Source organism: Balaenoptera ricei, chromosome 1, assembly GCF_028023285.1.
Source record: "Balaenoptera ricei isolate mBalRic1 chromosome 1, mBalRic1.hap2, whole genome shotgun sequence".
Classification (NCBI taxonomy): Eukaryota; Metazoa; Chordata; class Mammalia; order Artiodactyla; family Balaenopteridae; genus Balaenoptera; species Balaenoptera ricei.
This window is the reverse complement of record NC_082639.1, coordinates 82,000,719-82,023,418: the sequence shown is the minus strand read 5'-3', so window position 1 is coordinate 82,023,418 and position 22,700 is coordinate 82,000,719. Positions and strand designations below refer to the sequence as shown.

At 37.5% G+C, this 22,700-nt stretch overlaps 1 protein-coding gene across 2 annotated transcripts in view; it reads right to left on the bottom strand.

The window, feature by feature from the left end:
• Nucleotides 1-22,700, bottom strand: part of MTF2 (metal response element binding transcription factor 2) — an 81,186-nt gene that overhangs the window by 34,719 nt on the left and 23,767 nt on the right. The window contains exon 1 of one of the 2 annotated variants that reach the window (XM_059926401.1): nucleotides 18,397-18,435. The exons of the other annotated variant lie outside the window; for it this stretch is intronic. The gene's annotated coding sequence lies outside the window, so the exon portion shown is untranslated. Of the gene's footprint in view, nucleotides 1-18,396; nucleotides 18,436-22,700 lie in introns of those variants that run through there. 2 annotated transcript variants of the gene reach the window in all.

Below are 22,700 nucleotides of genomic sequence, written 5' to 3'. Positions count from 1 at the left end.
AGATCAGATAAGAAATAAATGAAAAAGAAATGAAGGAAACAATAGCAAAGATCAATAAAACTAGAAGCTGGTTCCTTGATAAAATTGATAGAGCATTAGCCAGACTATAAAGAAAAAAAGGGAGAAGACTCAAATCAATAGAATTAGAAATGAAAAAGGAGAAGTAACAACTGACACTGCAGAAATACAAAGGATCATCAGAGATTACTACAAGCAACTGTATGCCAATAAAATGGACAACCTGGAAGAAATGGACAAATTCTTAGAAATGCACAACCTTCCGAGACTGAACCAGGAAGAAATAGAAAATATGAACAGACCAATCACAAGTACTGAAATTGGACTGTGATTAAAAAATCTTCCATCAAACAAAAGCCCAGGACCAGATGGCTTCACAGGCGAAGTCTATCAAACATTTAGAGAAGAGCTACCACCTATCCTTCTCAAACTCTTCCAAAATATAGCAGAGGGAGGAACACTGCCAAACTCATTCCATGAGGCCACCATCACCCTGATACCAAAACCAGACAAAGATGTCACAAAGAAAGAAAACTACAGGCCAATATCACTGATGAACAGAGATGCAAAAATCCTCAACAAAATACTAGCAAACAGAATCCAGCAGCACATTAAAAGGATCATACACCACGATCAAGTGGGGTTTATCCCAGGAATGCAAGCATTCTGCAATATATGCAAATCAATCAATGTGATACACCATATTAACAAATTGAAGGATAAAAACCATATGATCATCTCAATAGATGCAGACAAAGCTTTCGACAAAATTCAACACCCAATTATGATAAAAACCCTCCAGAAAGTAGGCATAGAGGAAACTTACCTCAGCATAATAAAGGTCATATATGACAAACCCACAGCCAACATCGTTCTCAATGGTGAAAAACTGAAACCATTTCCACTAAGATCAGGAACAAGACAAGGTTGCCCACTCTCACCACTATTATTCAACATACTTTTGGAAGTTTTAGCCACAGCAATAAAAGAAAAAGAAATAAAAAGAATCCAAATCGTAAAACAAGAAGTAAAGCTGTCACTGTTTGCAGATGACATGATACTATACATAGAGAATCCTAAAGATACTACCAGAAAACTAGAGCTAATCATTGAATTTGGCAAAGTAGCAGGATACAAAATTAATGCACAAAAATCTCTGGTATTCCTATACACTAATGATGAAAAATCTGAAAGAGAAATTAAGGAAACACTCCCATTTACCACGGCAGCAAAAAGAATAAAACACCTAGGAATAAACCTACCTAAGGAGACAAAAAACCTGTATGCAGAAAACTATAAGACACTGATAAAATAAATTAAAGACAATACAAACAGATGGAGAGATATACCATGTTCTTGGATTGGAAGACTCAACATTGTGAAAATGACTATACTACCCAAAGCAATCTACAGATTCAATGCAATCCCTACCAAACTACCAATGGCAATTTTCACAGAACTAGAACAAAAAATTTCACAATTTGTATGGAGACACAAAAGACCCTGAACAGCCAGAGCAATCTTGAGAGAGAAAAACGGAGCTGGAGGAATCAGGCTCCCGGACTTCAGACTATACTACAAAGTTACAGTAATCAAGACACTATGGTACTGGCACAAAAGCAGAAATATACATCAATGGAATAGGATAGAAAACCCAGAGATAAACCCATGCACATATGGTCACCTTATCTTTGATAAAGGAGGCAAGAATATACAATGGAGCAAAGACAGCCTCTTCAATAAGTGGTGCTGGGAAAACTGGACAACTACATGTAAAAGGATGAAATTAGAACACTCCCTAACACCATACACAAAAATAAAATCAAAATGGATTAAAGAGGGCTTCCCTGATGGCGCAGTGGTTGAGAATCTGCCTGCTAATGCAGGAGACACGGGTTCGAGCCCAGGTCTGGGAGGATCCCACATGCCGCGGAGCAACTAGGCCTGTGAGCCACAACTATTGAGCCTGCACGTCTGGAGTCTGTGCTCCGCAACAAGAGAGGCCACAGTAGTGAGAGGCCTGCGCACCGCAATGAAGAGTGGCCCCCACTTGCCGCAACTAGAGGAAGCCCTCGCACAGAAATGAAGACCCAACACAGCCAAATAAATAAATAAATAAATAAATAATAATTAAAGGTGCAAAAAAAAAAAAATGGATTAAAGACCTAAACGTAAGGCCAGACACTGTAAAACTCTTAGAGGAAAACATAGGCAGAACACACTATGACACAAATCACAACAAGATCCTTTTTGACCCACCTCCTAGAGAAATGGAAATAAAAACAAAAATAAACAAATGGCACCTAATGAAACTTAAAAAGCTTTTGCACAGGAAAGGAAATCATAAACAAGACGAAAAGACAACCCTCATAATGGGAGAAAATATTTGCAAACGAAGCAACCATCAAAGGATTAATCTCTAAAATATACAAGCAGCTCATGCAACTCAATATCCAAAAAACAAACAACCCAATCCAAAAATGGGCAGAAGGCCTAAATAGACATTTCTCCAAAGAAGATATACAGATTGCCAACAAACACATGAAAGGATGCTCAACATCACTAATTATTAGAGAAATGCAAATCAACACTACAATGAGGTATCACCCCACACCAGTCAGAATGGCCATCATCAAAAAATCTACACACAGTAAATGCTGGAGAGAGTGTGGAGAAAAGGGAACCCTCTTGCACTGTTGGTGGGAATGTAAATTGATACAGCCAATATAGAGAACAGTATGAAGGTTCCTTAAAAAACTAAAAATAGAACTACCATATGACCCAGCAATCCCACTACTGGGCATATACCCTGAGAAAACCATAATTCAAAAAAGAGTCACGTGCCACAATGTTCACTGCAGCACTATTTACAACAGCCAGGACATGGAAGCAACCTAAGTGTCCATGGACAGATGAATGGATAAAGAAGATGTGGCCCATATATACAATGGAATATTACTCAGCCATAAAAAGAAATGAAATTGAGTTATTTGTAGTGAGGTGGACGGACCTAGAGTCTGTCATACAGAGTGAAGTAAGTCAGAAAGAGAAAAACAAATACCGTATGCTAACACATATATATGGAATCTAAAAAAAAAAAAAAAAAGGTTCTGAAGAACCTAGGGGCAGGACAGGAATAAAGATGTAGACATAGAGAATAGACTTGAGGACATGGGGAGGGGGAAGGGTAAGCTGAGACAAAGTGAGAGACTGGCACTGACATATATATACTCCCCAAGCCCCCTGCATTGCAAGCACGGAGTCTCAACCACTGGACCACCAGGGAAGTCCCAGAATACAGCCTTATTATAAACAACTAACTCATACCCTTTCGTCTCCTAAGCTGCTAATAACTGAAAATTGGTATCTCAGAACAAATATACTTTTTAATTAATCAGATCATTTAAGCAACCAAAACAGGCCATTCCCCAAACCATTCTGAAGAAAAGGCCAAATGAAAGTTAAGGAAAACATAATGATTTTATTTAAACTGTACAGCTGTGGACGTTCAACAAATATTTACTGAATACCTGCTATGTGCCAGGTACTATGCTAGGTGGTAAGAGAAACAACTATGAAAGAATATGTGACATAAAACCAAGGAACCACAGCCTAAGTGGGGAAACAAAAGGGCACACAAAAACTATGTAACATAATTCCTATAATGAATATGCTCAAAAAGAATTTCTAATCTATCCAGAAGCAAGAGAAAAGGTCAGTCAAGGCTTCATCAACACTCAGCTAATTAACCTGAAAAATGAGTAGTAGTTTCCCAGATGAACTTTATAGAGGGCTTTGTAAGCCTGGGGAACATATGCAAAGGCACAAAGTCCCAAAACAACACATACTTTTCTAGGAACAAAACTTCAGAATAGTTACAGCTCAAATTATAACAGAGAGAAAGTGGCAAAAATAACACTGGCCAAATGAAAAAGACCCAAGCTAAATTAAATATCTTGCCTCTCTACTTCACTGCTATATATCCCATGTACCTAGCACATAGCTAGGTTCTCAGTACTGGCTGAATGAATGAACATACAAATAAATGAATGCTATTAAAGGAGAGAAAAGATGGGAACCATAATAAATCTGCGATAATCTATGAACAAGAAAAGAATAACATGAATTAGGACCATGAAGAAATTGGAGTGAGGAAAAAAAAAGCCCTGTGTAGTAGGGCTTTGAGTAATTTAGTTTATATACTTTAGGCTTTCCAAGGTTTTTATTTTAATAATCATAGCATGACTCATATTAAGAAATAATTTTAAAACTGGACTGGACAGATACTAAGAATTATCTTGACGTGGTATTAAAAGCAAAGGAGAAATTTAGAATAACTCCCAGGTTTTCAAATTGGGGAACTGGGAGGACAGTATGAGGGAAATTAGGAGGAAAACAGTAGCAACATTAAATTATCTGCATTTCATCAAAGAAGGGATGTCTATTAGACAAAATATTTATAAACATTGACCATATACTGAGACACAAAACAAGCCTCAAAAAATTTCAAGTTATAAAATCATATGGGGACTTCACTGGTGGCAACCTGGTTAAGAATCCACCCGCCAATACAGGGGACACAGGTTCGAGCCCTAGTCCAGGAAAATCCCACATGTCACGGAGCAACTAAGCCCGTGTGCCACAACTATTGAGCCTGCGCTCTAGAGCCCATGTGCCACAACTACTGAAGCCCGCATGCCTAGAGTCTGTGCTCCGCAACAAGAGAAGCCACTGCAATGAGAAACCCGCGCACCACGATGAAGAGTAGCTCCCACTCGCCGCAACTAGAGAAAGCCCGCGCACAGCAACGACGACCCAACGCAGCTAAAAATAAAAACAAAAAAATTAAATCTTTAAAAAAAAAGAAAAATCATATGGCCTATTGTTCTCTGACTGCAACGGTATAAAGCTAAAAAGCAATAAGAAATATAAATTAAAAGTTTAAATATCTAGACGTATTCTTCTAAAATAACCCATGGGCCAAAGAAGCAATCATAATGGAAATTACCGAGCATTTTGAATTGAACAATTATAGTAACACCATATATTAAAACTTTTAGGATGCAGCTAATGCAGTACTTAGATAAGTCTTAAAATATCTGTCTTAGAAAAGAATAAATTAAGTCTTCTTTTGTGGCCTAACATATAATGTATATTGAAGAATGTTCCATGTACACTTGAAACACATGATGGAATAGAAGAAAGTATATTCTGTTCCTTTTGGATGGAATGTTCTGTATATATCTGTGAAAGTCCACCTGGATCATTTAAGACCAATGTTTCCTTTTTGATTTTCTGTCTGGATGATCTATCCATTGATGAAAATGGAGTATTAAAGTCCCTGTTATTATTGTACTGCTGTGTATTTCTCCCTTTAGGTTTGTTAACATTTGCTTGAAAATATTCAGGTGCTCCTATCTGGGTGCATAAATATTTACAAATATTAAAACCTCTTGTTGTATTGACCCCTTTACCATTACCTTCTGCATCTCTTATTAGTCTTTTCCCACTACGATGGTATGAAACTAGAAATCAATTACAAGAAAAAAACTGGAAAATTCACAAATATGTGGAGATTAAACAACATACTACTGAACAACCAATAATTCAAAGAAAAATCAAAAGATAACAAAAAATATCTTGAGACAAATGAAAGTGAAAATACAACATATCAAAACTTATGAGATGCAGCAAAAGCAGTTCTAAGAGGGAAGTTCACAGTAATACAGGCCTATGTCAGGAAACCAGAAAAATCTCTAATAAACAACTTAACTTTACATCTCAAGGAACCAGAAAAAGAAGAACAAAGGCCAGAGTTAGCAGAAAGAAGAAAATAACAAAGATCGGAGCAGAAATAAATGAAATATAAAGACAATAAATAAGATCAATGAAACTAAGAGCTCATTCTTTGAAAAGAAAAGCAAAATAGACAAACCTTTAGCTAGAGTCACCAAGAAAAAGAGAGAACTCAAATCAGTAAAATAAGAAGTGGGGCTTCCTGGTGGCACAGTGGTTGAGAATCTGCCTGCTAATGCAGGGGACACAGGTTCGAGCCCTGGTCTGGGAAGATCCCACATGCCGCTGAGCAACTAGGCCCGTGAGCCACAACTACTGAGCCTGCGCGTCTGGAGCCTGTGCTCCGCAACAAGAGAGGCCACAATAGTGAGAGGCCCGCGCACCGCGATGAAGAGTGGCCCCTGCTTCCCGCAGCTAGAGGAAGCCCTCGCAAAGAAACGAAGACCCAACACAGCCAAAAAAATTAAAATAAATAAATAAATAATTAAAGGTGCTAATAATAATAATAATTTTTTTAAAATACGTTTAAAAAAAAAAAGTGAAAGAGGAGATGTTACAACTGATACCACAGAAATACAAAGAACCATAAGAGACTACCATGAACTGTACATCAACAAGATGGACAACCTAGAAGAAATGAGTGAATTCCTAGAAACACACAATCTACCAAGACTGAATCATGAAGAAATAGAAAATCTGAACAGACCGATTACCAGTAAGAAGACTGAATCAGTAATTTTAAAACAAACTCCAAACAAACAAAAATCCAGGACCAGATGGCTTCATTGGTAAATTCTACTGAACATTCAAAGAATTAATACCAATCCACCTCAAACTCTTTCAAAAAATAAAAGATGAGGGAACACTTCCAAATTCATTTTATGAGACCAGCATTACCCTGATACCAAAACCAGTCAAAGATGTCACAAGAAAATTACAGACCAATATCCCTGATAAACACAGATTCAAAAAACCCTCAACAAAATATTAGCAAGCTGAATTCAACAATATATTAAAAAGATCACACACAACAATACATTAAAATGATCAAGTGGGATCATCCAGAGATGCAAGGATGGTGTAACATCCACAAATCAGTCAATTTGATACACAACATTAACAAAATGAAGAATAAAAACCATATGATCACCTCAATAGATGCAGAAAAAGCATTTGACAAAATTCAAAATCCATTTATGATAAAAACTCTCAACAAAGTGGATGCAGAGGGAATGTACTTCAACATATTAAAGGCCATATATGACAAGCCCGCAGTTAACATCACACTCAGTGCTGTTCCTCTAAGATCAAGAACAAGACAAGAATGCTCACTCTTACAACTTTTATTCAACACACTATTAGAAGTCCTAGCCTGAACAATTAGTCAAGAAAAAGAAATACAAAGAAGGCATACATGGTCAACAAACACATGAAAAGATGCTCAACATCACTAATTATTAGAGAAATGCAAATCAAAACTACAATGAGGTATCACCTCACACCGATCAGAAGAGCCATCATCAAAAAATCTACAAACAATAAATGGTAGAGGGGTGTAGAGAAAAGGGAACCCTCCTACACCGTTGGTGGGAATGTAAATTAGTACAGCCACTATAGAGAACAGCACAGAGGTTCCTCAAAAAAACTAAAAATAGAGTTACCATATGACCCAGTAATCCCACTCCTGGGCATATACCCAGAGAAAACCATAATCCAAAAAGATACACACACCCCAATGTTCACTGCAGCACTATTTATTGGGTTGGCCAAAAAGTTCATTCAGTATTTTCTAGAAGATGGCTATAGTAGCACTTAGCTGTCTTTAACTTCATTTGAAACAATTTTGTTATACTGTATTGTGACAGCTGTCATATCGGCGTACATTTAAAAAAAAACCTATCAAAATTGGTGAATTTTTGTGTAGCCATTTTAATATTGAAGATGGAAGAAAAAAAAGCAACATTTTCAGCATATTATGCTTTATTATTTCAAGAAAGGTAAAAATGCAACTGAAACTCAAAAAAAAGACTTGTGCAGTGTATGGAGAAGGTGCTGTGACTGATCGAACGTGTCAAAAGTAGTTTGCAGAGTTTCATGCTGGAGACTTCTCACTGGACGACACTCCACGGTCGGGTAGACCAGCTGAAGACGACAGAGATCAAATCGAGAAATTAACTGAGAACAATCAACGTTATACCATGCGGGAGATAGCCGACATACTCAAAATACCCAAATCGAGCATTGAAAATCATTTGCACCAGCTTGGTTATGTGAATCACTTTGATGTCTGGGTTCCACATAAGTTTGGTGAAAAAAACCTTCTTGACTATATTTCTGCATGCAACTCTCTACTTAAATATAACGAAAACGTTCTGTTCTTAAAACAAATTGTGATGGGCAATGAAAAGTGGATACTGTACAATAATGTGGAATGGAAGAGATCGTGGGGCAAGTGAAATGAACCATCACCAACCACACCAAAGGCCGGTCTTCATCCAGAGAAGGTGATGTTGTATATATGATGGAATTGGAAGGGAGTCCTCCATTATGAGCTCCTTCCAGAAAACCAAACGATTAATTCCAACAAGTACTACTCCCGATTAGACCAAATGAAAGCAGCACTCGACGAAAAGCATCCGGAATTAGTCAACAGAAAATGCATACTCTTCCAACAGGATAATGCAAAACCGTATGTTTCCTTGATGACCAGGCAAAAATAGTTACAGCTTGACTGGGAAGTTCTTATTCATCTGCCATATTCACCAGACATTGCACCTTTGGATTTCCATTAATTTCGGTCTTTACAAAATTCTCTTAATGGAAAAAATTTCAATTCCCTGGAAGACTGTAAAAGGCACCTGGAACAGTTCTTTGCTCAAAAAGATAGAGTTTTGGGAAGACGGAATTATGAAGTTGCCTGAAAAATGGCAGAAGGTAGTGGAACAAAATGTTGAATGCACTGTTCAATAAACTTCTTGGTGAAAATGAAAAATCTTTTATTTTTACTTAAAAACTAAAGGAACTTTTTGGCCAACCCAATACAACAGCCAAGACATGGAAGCAACCTAAATGTCCGTCAACAGAGGAATGGATAAAGATGATGTAGTACATATATACAACGGATTATTACTCAGCCATAAAAAAGGAACAAAATAGTGCCATTTGCAAAGATGTGGACAGACCCAGAGACTGTCATACAGAGTGAAGTAAGTCAGAAAGAGAAAAACAAATATCATATACTATTGATTATATGTGGAATCCAGAAAAAATGGTACAGATAAACTTATTTGCAAAACAGAAATAGAGACACAGATGTAGAGAACAAACTTATGGATACCAAGGGGGGAAGGGAGGGGTGGGATAAACTGGGAGATTGGGATTGACATATATACACTACTATGTTTAAAACAGATAACTAATGAGAACCTACTGTATAGCACAGGGAACTCTACTCAGTGCTCTGTGGTGACCTACATGGGAAGGAAATCTAAAAAAGAGGGGATATACGTATACATATAACTGATTAACTTTGCTGTACAGCAGAAACACAACATTGTACAGCAACTATACTCTAATAAAAATTAATTTTAAAATAAATAAAATAAAATTGATTGCAAAAAAAAAGAAATCCAAATTGGAAAGGAAGAAGTAAAACTGTTTCTATTTGAATATGACATGACATTACATATTAAAAACTCTACCAAAAAACTGCTAGAACTAGTAAACAAATTCAGTAAAGTTATTACAGGATATAAAACCAACAAACAAAAACCTGAGTTTCTATATACTAATAACAAATTATCAGGAAGAGAAATTAAGAAAACAATCCCACTTACAATTGATTCAAAGAGAATAAAATACTTAGGAATAAATTTAACTACGGAAGGGAAAGACCTGTACTCAGAAAACTATAAGACACTGAAGAAAGAAACTGAAGACACAAATAAATGGAAAAATATACCATGCTCATGGATTGGAAGAATGAGTACTGTGAAAATGTCCATACTACCCAAAGCCACCTAGAGAGTCAATGCAATCCCTATCAAATTTCCAAGGCATTTTTCACAGAAATAGAACAAAAAGTTTTACAATTTGTATGGAACCACACAAGACCCCGAACAGCCAAAGCAATCTTGAGAAAGACAAACAAAGCTGGAGGGATCACACTTCCTGATTTCAAACTATATTACAGTTATCTCATAAAGCTATAGTAAACAAAACAGTATGGTAAAGGCATAAAAACAAACAGATCAATAGAACAAAATAGACAGCCCAGAAATAAACCAATGTATATATGGTCAAACAGTTTACAACAAAGGAACCAAGAACATACAATGGGGAAAGGACAGTCTCTTCAATAAACAGTTTTGGGAAAACTGGACAGCCACATGCAAAAGAATGAAACTGGATCACTATCTTACACCATTCACAAAAATTAACTTAAAATGGAATAAAGACTTGAACATAAGACCTGAAACCATAAAACTCCTAGAAGAAAACACAGGATGTAATAAGCTCCTTTACATCAGTCTTGGCAATGATTTTTTGGATTTCACACTAAAAGCAAAGGCAACAGAAGTAAAAAATAAACAAGTCGAACTACATCAAACTGAAAAGCTTCTGCAGAGCAAAGGAAACCATCATCAAATTAAAAAAGCAACCTACAGAATGGGAGAAAATATTTTCAAATTACATATTGTGTAATGGGTTAATATGCAACATATATAAGCAACTCATACAACTCAATAGCAAAACAACAAACAATCTGATTAAGAGGTGGCCAGAGAATCTGTATAGACACTTTTTCCAAAGAAGACATACAGATGGCCAACAGGCACATGAAAAGGAGCTCAACATCACTAATCAGCAGGGAATGTAAATTAAAACCACAATAAGTTAACACCTCTCTTTTGATAACAGAATGGCTATTATCAAAAGGACAACAAATAAGTGTTAGTGAGGATGTGGAGAAAAGGGAACCCTTGTGCACTATTGGTGGAAAATGTAAATTGGGGCAGCTACTATGGAGAACAGTATGGAGAGTCCACAAAAAATTTAAAATAGAACTACCACATGATCCAACAATTCCACTTCTGGGCATTCATCTGAAGAAAACAAAAACACTGACTCAAAAATATATATGCACCCCCATGTTCACTGCAGCATTATTTACAATACACAAGACATGGAACCTGAGTTTCCATTTATGTATGAATGGATAAAGAAAACACAGGGTGGGGGACGTCCCTGGCAGTCCAGTAGTTAAGACTCCCCTCTCCCAATGCAGGGGGCACGGGCTCGATCCCTGGTCAGGGAACTAAGATCCCGCATGCTGCACAGTGTGACCAGTCAGAAGGAAGGAAGGAAGGGAGGGAGGGAGGGAGGGAGAGAGAGGAAAAAAAAAAGGAAGAAAGGAAGGAAGGAAGGATGGGAGGGAGGGAGGGAGGAAGGAAGGAAGAAAGGAAGAAAGGAAGGAAGGAAGGAAGAAAGAAAGAAAGAGAGAGGACTTCCCTGGTGGCGCAGTGGTTGAGAATCCGCCTGCCAATGCAGGGGACACGGGTTCGATCCCTGGTCCGGGAAGATCCCACATAATGCGGAGCAACTAAGCCCATGCGCCACAACTACTTAGCCTGCGCTCTAAAGCCCGTGTGCCACAACTACTGAAACCCGTGTGCCTAGAGCCCGTGCTCTGCAACAAGAGAAGCCATCACAATGAGAAGCCCATGCACCGCAACAAGAGTAGCTCCCCGCTCGCAGCAACTAGAGGAAGATGGCACCCAGCAACAAAGACCCAACTCAGCCAAAAATAAATAAATAAACAAATAAATAACATTTAATTAGAAAGAAAGAGAAAAGAAAACGTAGGGTGTGTGTATGTGTAAAATGGAATACTGTTCATCCACAGAAAAGAATGAAATCTTGCCATTTGCAACAACATGGATGGACCTGAAGAACATTAGACTAAATGAAATAAATCAAAGACAAATACCATATGATCTCAATTACAAATGGAATCTAAAACAACAACAACAATAACAACAAATTGAGCTCATAGATACAGAAAACAGATTGGTGGCTGCCAGCTGTGGGGAGTAGGGGTAGGAAGGGTGGGCCAAATGGGTGAAGAGGGTCAAAAGGTACAAACTTCCAGTTATAAAACAAGTCATAGGCATGCAGCGTACAGCACAGTGACTATAATTAATAATACTAAAAAAAAAAAAAAAAAAAAATACTGTATTTCATACTTGAAAATTGCTAAAAGAGAAAAGCCCAAAAGTTCTCATCATAAGAAAAAAGTTTTATAACCATGTACGATGACAGATGTTAACTAGATTATTGTGGTAATCATTTTGCAATATATACAAATATCAAATCATTATGTTGTATGCCTGAAATATAATATGTCAATCATACATCAAAAAACAAAGAAACAAAATCCCAGCAGTGGATGCAGGGTCACACCAGGGATTGAAATGAGAAAAGTTCTAGTTGGCGTTTTTACTTTGCCAATTGGAGTAAGTTTTCAACTAGTAAAAAGTGGAGCAGATCCCGGAAAACAAAACAAAACAAAAAAGCAAAGATAAAAGATAGAAAGTTAATAAGTATCCATCTCATGTTGAAGGCGGTGGGGGGGGGGGGGGGGGAATAACAACAAAAGCAAGGAAACCAAATGAAAAAAAAAGAACCAAAATTAATGAAAGAAAAAAACCCCATATTGAGTTTATTTTTGTGTATGGTGTTAGGGAGTATTCTAATTTCATTCTTTTACATGTAGCTGTCCAGTTTTCCCAGCACCACTTATTGAAGAGACTGTCTTTTCTCCATTGTATATCTTTGCCTCCTTTGTCATAGATTAGTTGACCATAGGTGCGTGGGTTAATGTCTGGGCTTTCTATCTTGTTCCATTGATCTATGTTTCTGTTTTTGTGCCAGTACCATATTGTCTTGATTACTGTAGCTTTGTAGTATAGTCTGAAGTCAGGGAGTCTGATTCCTCCAGCTCCATTTTTTTGCCTCAAGACTGCTTTGGCTATTCGGGGTCTTTTGTGTCTCCATACAAATTTTAAGATGATTTGTTCTAGCTCCGTAAAAAATGCCATTGGTAATTTGATAGGGATTGCATTGAATCTGTAGATTGCTTTGGGTAGTATAGTCATTTTCACAATGTTGATTCTTCCAATCCAAGAACATGGTATATCTCTCCATCTGTTGGTATCATCTTTAATTTCTTTCATCAGTGTCTTATAGTTTTCTGCATACAGGTCTTTTGTCTCCCTAGGTAGGTTTATTCCTAGGTATTTTATTCTTTTTGTTGCAATGGTAAATGGGAGTGTTTCCATAATTTCTCTTTCAGATTTTTCATCATTAGTGTATAGGAATGCAAGAGATTTCTGTGCATTAATTTTGTATCCTGCAACTTTACCATATTCATTAATTAGCTCTAGCAGTTTTCTGGTGGCAGTTTTAGGATTCTCTATGTATAGTATCATGTCATCCGCAAACAGTGACAGTTTTACTTCTTCTTTTCCAATTTGTATTCCTTTTATTTCTTTTTCTTCTCTGATTGCCGTGGCTAGGACTTCCAGAACTATGTTGAATAATAGTGGTGAGAGTGGACATCCTTGTCTCGTTCCTGATCTTAGAGGAAATGCTTTCAGTTTTTCACCATTGAGAATGATGTTTGCTGTGGGTTTGTCATATATGGCCTTTATTATGTTGAGGTAGGTTCCCTCTATGCCCACTTTCTGGAGAGTTTTTATCAGAAATGGGTGTTGAATTTTGTCAAAAGCTTTTTCTGCATCTATTGAGATGATCATATGGTTTTTATTCTTCAATTTGTTAATATGGTGTATCACATTGATTGATTTGCGTATATTGAAGAATCCTTGCATCCCTGGGATAAATCCCACTTGATCGTGGTATATGATCCTTTTAATGTGTTGTTGGATTCTGTTTGCTAGTATTTTGTTGAGGATTTTTGCATCTATATTCATCAGTGATATTGGTCTGTAATTTTCTTTTTTTGTAGTGTCTTTGTCTGGTTTTGGTATCAGGGTGATGGTGGCCTCATAGAATGAGTTTGGGAGTGTTCCTTCCTCTGCAATTTTTTGGAAGAGTTTGAGAAGGATGGGTGTTAGCTCTTCTCTAAATGTTTGATAGAATTCACCTGTGAAGCCATCTGGTCCTGGACTTTTGTTTGTTGGAAGATTTTTAATCACAGTTTCAATTTCATTACTTGTGATTGGTCTGTTCATATTTTCTATTTCTTCCTGGTTCAGTCTTGGAAGGTTATACCTTTCTAAGAATTTGTCCATTTCTTCCAGGTTGTCCATTTTATTGGCATAAAGTTGCTTGTAGTAGTCTCTTAGGATGCTTTGTATTTCTGCGGTGTCTGTTGTAACTTCTCCTTTTTCATTTCTGATTTTATTGATTTGAGTCCTCTCCCTCTTTTTCTTGATGAGTCTGGCTAATGGCTTATCAATTTTGTTTATCTTCTCAAAGAACCAACTTTTAGTTTTATTGATCTTTGCTATTGTTTTCTTTGTTTCTATTTCATTTATTTCTGCTCTGATCTTTATGATTTCTTTCCTTCTGCTAACTTTGGGTTTTGTTTGTTCTTCTTTCTCTAGTTTCTTTAGGTGTAAGGTTAGATTGTTTACTTGAGCTTTTTCTTGTTTCTTTAGGTAGGCTTGTATAGCTATAAACTTCCCTCTTAGAACTGCTTTTGCTGCATCCCATAGGTTTTGGGTCTTCGTGTTTTCATTGTCATTTGTCTCTAGGTATTTTTTGATTTCCTCTTTGATTTCTTCAGTGATCTCTTGGTTATTTAGTAACGTATTGTTTAGCCTCCATGTGTTTGTCCTTTTTACGTTTTTTCCCCTGTAATTCATTTCTAATCTCATAGCGTTGTGGTCAGAAAAGATGCTTGATATGATTTCAATTTTCTTAAATTTACTGAGGCTTGATTTGTGACCCAAGATGTGATCTATCCTGGAGAATGTTCCGTGCGCACTTGAGAAGAACGTGTAATCTGCTGTTTTTGGATGGAATGTCCGATATATATCAATTAAATCTATCTGGTCTATTGTGTCATTTAAAGCTTCTGTTTCCTTATTTATTTTCATTTTGGATGATCTGTCCATTGGTGTAAGTGAGGTGTTAAAGTCCCCCACTATTATTGTGTTACTGTCGATTTCCTCTTTTATAGCTGTTAGCAGTTGCCTTATGTATTGAGGTGCTCCTATGTTGGGTGCATATATATTTATAATTGTTATATCTTCTTCTTGGATTGATCCCTGGATCATTATGTAGTGTCCTTCCTTGTCTCTTGTAACATTCTTTATTTTAAAGTCTATTTTATCTGATATGAGTATAGCTACTCCAGCTTTCTTTTGATTTCCATTTGCATGGAATATCTTTTTCCATCCCCTCACTTTCAGTCTGTATGTGTCCCTAGGTCTAAAGTGGGTCTCTTGTAGACAGCATATAGATGGGTCTTGTTTTTGTATCCATTCAGCCAGTCTATGTCTTTTGGTTGGGGCATTTAATCCATTCACGTTTAAGGTAATAATCGATATGTATGTTCCTATGACCATTTTCTTAATTGTTTTGGGTTTGTTTTTGTAGGTCCTTTTCTTCTCTTGTGTTTCCCACTTAGAGAAGTTCCTTTAGCATTTGTTGTAGAGCTGGTTTGGTGGTGCTGAATTCTCTTAGCTTTTGCTTGTCTGTAAAGCTTTTGATTTCTCCATCAAATCTAAATGAGATCCTTGCCGGGTAGAGTAATCTTGGTTGTAGGTTCTTCCCTTTCATCACTTTAAGTATATCATGCCACTCCCTTCTGGCTTGCAGAGTTTCTGCTGAGAAATCAGCTGTTAACCTTATGGGAGTTCCCTTGTATGTTATTTGTCGTTTTTCCCTTGCTGCTTTCAATAATTTTTCTTTGTCTTTAATTTTTGCCACTTTGATTACTATGTGTCTCGGCGTGTTTCTCCTTGGGTTTATCCTGTATGGGACTCTCTGCGCTTCCTGGACTTGGGTGGCTATTTCCTTTCCCATGTTAGGGAAGTTTTCGACTATAATCTCTTCAAATATTTTCTCTGGTCCTTTCTCTCTCTCTTCTCCTTCTGGGACCCCTATAATGCGAATGTTGTTGCGTTTAATGTTGTCCCAGAGGTCTCTTAGGCTGTCTTCATTTCTTTTCATTCTTTTTTCTTTAGTCTGTTCCGCAGCAGTGAATTCCATCATTCTGTCTTCCAGGTCACTTATCCGTTCTTCTGCCTCAGTTATTCTGCTATTGATTCCTTCTAGTGTAGTTTTCATTTCAGTTATTGTATTGGTCATCTCTGTTTGTTTGTTCTTTAATTCTTCTAGGTCTTTGTTAATCATTTCTTGCATCTTCTCAGTCTTTGCCTCCATTCTTATTCCAAGGTCCTGGATCATCTTCACTATCATTATTCTGAATTCTTTTTCTGGAAGGTTGCCTATCTCCACTTCATTTAGTTGTTTTTCTGGGGTTTTTTCTTGTTCCTTCATCTGGTACATAGCCCTCTGCCTTTTCATCTTCTCTATCTTTCTGTAACTGTGGTTTTTGGTCCACAGGCTGCAGGATTATAGTTTTTCTTGCTTCTGTTGTCTGCCCTCTGGTGGTTGAGGCTATCTAAGAGGCTTGATGGGAGGCTCTGGTGGTGGGTAGAGCTGACTGTTGCTGTGGCGGTCAGAGCTCAGTAAAACCTTAATCCACTTGACTGTTGATGGGTGGGGCTGGGTTCCCTCCCTGTTGCTGTGGCGGTCAGAGCTCAGTAAAACCTTAATCCACTTGACTGTTGATGGGTGGGGCTGGGTTCCCTCCCTGTTGGCTGTTTTGCCTGAGGCAACCCAACACTGGAGCCTACCCGTGCTCTTTGGTGGGGTTAATGGCAGACTCTGGGAGGGCTCACGCCAAGGAGAACTTCCCAGAACCTCTGCTGCCAGTGTCCTTATCCCCACGGTGAAACAGAGCCACCACTCGCCTCTGCAGGAGACCCCCCAACACCAGCAGGTAGGTCTGGTTCAGTCTCCCCCAGGCTCACTGCTCCTTCCCCTGGGTCCTGATGCACACATTACTTTGTGTGTGCCCTCCAAGAGTGGGGTCTCTGTTTCCCCCAGTCCCGTCAAAGTCCTGCAATCCAATTCCCACTAGGCTTCAAAGTCTGATTCTCTAGGAATTCCTCCTCCCGTTGCCTGACCCCCAGGTTGGGAAGCCTGACGTGGGGCTCAGAACCTTTACTCCAGTGGGTGGAGTAAAACAGAACCAGTGGCACCAAAAATCAGTCCTTTGAAAAGACTGATAAAACTGGCAAACATCTGCAGAAGATTAACTAGGAAATCTAGGAAGCAGCTGGATATAAAAATACATGAAATCAGAAATCAGAAGCTCAGAACAAAAATCAGGTTTGGAACTAAAGATCTGGAAGTCTTGAAAATACTGATGGCTGTTTGGAGCCCTGGACAGAAATGAGAAGAGAAATAGGATGAGGAGGATTTTACTGTATTAAGGTGGCAGAGTAAAGATTTTTCTGTCCCTTCTCTCCCTAAAACAAGGAGAAAAGAAAAAATTAAAACAGAGTCCATCTTCATTCATATGAGAGTACTTGTGAAACTCCAAACCACAATACAGGAAAATGGAAAGCCAATGAAAGAATAATAAACACTGCTAAAATGAGGAAGATTAAACTTAAGTGCCCAGCAGAAAGAACAATGAGAAGCAAACCCATTTGTCCCACAGAACCCCAAAAGCCTGAAGAACTGGTGGCACCAGATGAAAAAGGCAGAGGTCAGGTGGGGCACAAAGAATGGAATAATATGCAGAAGTCTGCAGAAAAGGACAGTTGGATTCCCAAGTCACATCCCCAATCCTGCATTTCCCATCAGAAGACGGAAAGTTTACTCTTTCAAGGAACTGAATACACAAGGGAAACACAAGACACAGGGAGGGGAATAGGTGTAGTGTCTACTGAAAATAGGGGTAAGTTTTCTTTATAAACATATCAAGCCAATAAATAAAAAAGGAATGAATGAATTTTTTAAGTCACCATTTTGCATTACCTAATGAATAAATGGATCCTTGCACTGAGCATCAGTAGCTTCTAATCGTGCACAATGAACACCCAGTCATTATATGCTTCTTGACGGGAGAAGACACCACACCTATGAGGTAGTCTTGCCCCCACCCCAAAAAACAAACCTCAATCTGGTAAGCCTCTAGGTCTAGCCACCAATTTATAGGAAATGCAGAGAAATAAATGGTCAGCTACCCAACAGGGATATAATCAGCAAGATCCAGGCTGGGAAATCTGCATGTTAAATGACCTGGTTTCTTTAGCAAATAACAGGAAGGGGAGGGAGGGAGGGAAGAAAAGAGGGAGAAAAGAAGAAAGCAAGGAAGGAAAGGTTGAGATGCAAGCTGGAACCTGTAAGTGAAAAAGATTTAAAACATTTATTTTTAATTTGGCAAAACTAAACTGTAATCTTTAAGAGGCATGTTTGCATAATAAGACTAGAAAGAAAAATAAGTTATCACCACAAAAGTCAGGATGTGATTACCTTTGAGGGAACAGAAGACTTGAAATTTGGGCTTCTGCGTTGGCTGGCAACATTCTATTTCTTGACCTGGGATTGGTTACAAAGACCTTCATGTTATAATAATTTATTAACCTATAAATTTATTTTATGCAGTCTACATATGTGCTTTGTCTTATACCTCTGAAAAGGGTTTTGTTAAAAAAAAAAAGAAACTATAATATCCTCAGAAATCTGAGAAAATACTGCATCCATGAAGTAAGATACTGTGAAAGGGAGAATAATAACAAGCTCTAAGAAATGAAATTACAGCCAAAATAAAAAACTCAATAGAACAAAAACCAAAACTATCTGAAAATAGCTAAGAAAATCAGAGTATCAATCTAAGAAATCTAACATGTGACTAGTAAAAGTACAATAAACAGTAAAAGAAATAGATAGAAAATTATCAAAGGAAAAGTAGAAGAAAACATTCTAGAACTGAAGGATAAGAGTCATCAGATTGAAAAGGTAAATCAAATGAAAAAGACTCAGGCCAAGAAAATCAAGGACAAAGATATTATGCTTAGAAAGGCAACTTACAAAGGACTGAGAATAGGAAATGACATTATCATTACAGCAACATTAGAAGCTAAAAGACAATGAAACTACTCATTTAAAATTCTGAGCGAAAAATAAACTGGGTGAAAATCAACTTTATAACCAGCCAAATTATCAATCAAGAGTGAAGGTAGGGACTTCCCTGGCAGTCCAGTGGTTAAGACTCCGCCCTTCCACTGCAGTGGGCGCGGGTTAGACCCCTGGTCGGGGAACTAAGATCCCACATGCCTCATGGCCCCCCCCCCAAAAAAAAAGAATGAAGGTAAAATAAGAGTATTTTCAGGTTTACGAAGTCTGCAAGACTTGTCCCCAAACACACGTTCTTTGGCCCTGACAGAAGATACCAAAGAGAGGAACTAAACCAAATAAAAGGCAGACATAAGATACAAGGAAGTCAACATAGCAGACAAGCAAAGGGATGACTGTGAAGGCAAGCCCCAAGACAACATCTTTTAGAGAGCTACGAGTCCAGATTAGAGCAGAACTCCAGAAGAGCTCCAGGAGAATATCTCTAAGAAATATAAACGCAACTGATAAATAACAGATTGACTGTGGAAAAGAACTGCAAGACATCTTACAAACAGTGGAAAGATCTGTGAAGATTTCAATGTTCAAAGAAAACTAAGCAAATTTTCATGAGACAATTTTTAAACCTAGCTGTATGAGAAAGAAATAGAATCCTAGAGATAAGAGCTAAAAACAGCTAACAAATGCCTGACATTGTTCTAAGATCTTTGCATATGTTAACTCACTAAAGCCTCACCATTACTTTGCCGTATCATATTCTATGTGGCTCATATGTGAACTATTTTTATATAATCATACAAAGGTAAACAGGTTTTGATATTTTTTATATAACCATATTGAAAGAATGGAGGAAGAGGCTATGAGAGAAATTCCTCATCCAACATCACAGGAAGAAAATGCCTAAAATTGGTGAATCAAGACAAAGCAATGGGGACTTCCCTGGTGGCGCAGTGGTTAAGAATCCGCCTGCCAATGCAGGGCACATGGGTTCGATCCCTGGTCCGGGAAGATCCCACATGCCGTGGAGCAACTAAGCCCATGCGCCACAACCACTGAGCCTGCGCTCTAGATCCCGCGAGCCACAACTACTGAAGCCCACACGCCCTAGAGCCCATGTGTGGCAACTACTGAGCCCGCGGGCTGCAACTACTGAAGCCCGCATACCTAGAGCCTGTGTTCCGCAAAGAGAAGCCACTGCAATGAGAAGCCCGCGCACCGCAACAAAGAGTAGTCCCCACTCGCCGCGACTAGAGAAAGCTCGCGCACAGCAAGGAAGACCCAACACAGCCAAAACTAATTAATTAATTAATTAAGGCACAGCAATGGGACTTCCCTGGTGGTCCAGTATCTAAGACGCCCTGCTTCCAATGCAGGGGGCCTGAGTTCAATTCCTGGGCAGGGAACCAGATCTCACACGCCTCAACTAAAAGATTCCACATGCCTCAACTAAAAGATTCCGCATGCCACAACGAAGATCCCGCATGCCGCAACTAAGACCTGGCGCAGCCAAATACATAAATAAATATATATTTTTAAAAAGACACAGCAATGTTTTATTTAGAAATATAAAGAAGAAATAGCTATAAGTTAAAAATAGTTGCCTCTAAGAAGGGTAGAGGGAACAGATAAAGCAACTGCATCTTTTTGGTTAAAAGTTTTAAAATTTTACAACTATTTGATGTTTTATACTCGTAGTAAGTAATACTTTGATGAATATTAGAAATTAACTTTAAAAATATAGAAAATGATAAAAGTGAAGAAAAACTCTTGGTAACATCAACATCCACAGCAGTGTTTCCCAAAGGATATCCTCTGCAATAACAGTTCTACATGAAAAAAGTAGAACTAAATGTAGTTCTACTTTTTTCATGCAGTTGCTACATGAAAAAAATAATACCATGTAAAGTGGGGGGCTTTTTCACAAAGGATTACTTTGAAGGCTTTAATATGTTATGACACACTTTACAGTTTTTCCTTAACATTAGACCACAGAACTCCCCACACTCCCTTCCCCTTGAACCAGCTCAAAAACCTACTGTTTTAAGTCAGCAGTTCTCAAATGTAATTAGGTCTACAGACCAGTGTCAATCTATAACAAAGGAAAGCAAGGACAATATATTGAGCTTTAATTGAGTTAAAATTAATCACCTTACCGACCATTCTGTATTTTGAGAGCATATCCTTCTTACATTCTTAGAGCTGAAATACCTCTTCTTTTACGAAATAATGGTGATATGTGGCAGTTTTTTAAAACATTTTTACTTCCCAAAATAAAAAGCTGGCAACCCTAGGTCAGTACACTACCTTCATCCCACCAAGAAAAGCTAAAGGTCTGTGCAAGTCAAATCTGGGAATCTTCAGAAAACTCTTTTACTCAAATGATGAACGAAAGAATCCTCTGAGGAAAGGAGTCACCACAGAAATAGAAAGATAATACAGAGAGAAATATCATTAAAAAAAAAAAGACAACTAAGAAAAAGGAGAAAGTAGCGTATCAGATGTACCTAAAAGGTTAGGTAAAATAAGTAATAAAAACTGTTTATCGAAGTTAACAATTCCAGTCGCATATGATCATTGAGCTTAAATGCCAGACAACACGGGGTTTAGAAGCAAAGACTAACAGGCTAAGTTTAGCTTACTCTTTCTAAAAGCTTAGCTCCTCAAGGAGGTAAAAAGACATTTTGGGGTGGGAAAAAATCTGAGCATTAATACAAGCTACTGGTTGCAAGAATGAAGAGGCTGTTGAAACTAGATTATTTTTTAACCATAAATATTCATATTCTAACAAACCTATTCTCTTACTTTCATACACTGATGATTAAGTCTGAATCTTCCATGTAAAACATATATTAAAAACAGACTCAAACAATTTTCTAGAAATTTATGACCTAATAACTTCAAACAAATGGAATTTGCATTTCAAATTACAAGTGAAAGAAAATATTTTGCTTTCTAAAACTTTACACAGTGTCTGGCACCAAGTAGGTACTTAATAATTATCTCTTGAATAAATTAATGAAAGCCTATACTTACCAGTACACATACTACTTAAAAAAAGAAAAATCCACCTATCAGGCAAATATCACTATCCTATGAATACACATATGCTACACAAAAAGCCAAAAACTCTTTTTAAATTGCCCTTAATTTCACCTCACTTGAAGACAAACTAAAAGCAGAGGCAAATTCTCCACCCCAACCTCAGGTTCGGCCTGTGCCCTGTACAGTTAAAAATAGCTTAGCCAGCTAACAGGTCAGGCAATGACAGAAGTGTTTACAATTTCAGTGAGTGTGGCTTTGGCTCTCTTCATGAAATTATAGAAAATATAAAAACCTTAAAATTTAGGATAAAATACCAGTTTTATAGAACACTTCTGTATGCTCAGGCTTTTGCAACAAGTATATAATATATTGTGATCACAAAAGATTTTTATAAACTATTAAAAAGGATGGTTAACTTTTTTAAAAATTGTAAATGACACTTACATTAATATATCAAGTGTTTTCAGAATGGCAAAGAAATACCAAACATTTAGAGAGAGTATAAGATTTCAAGAATATACTGGATTTTTTAAAATGACAGTTGGTTAAGTCTTTTCATCACAACATCCACAGTCATCTAAACTATTTGTGCAAACAGAAAACAGAATGTCTCCACAATGACATTTTATTATTACCTAGTAATATTAGTTTGCAGATCT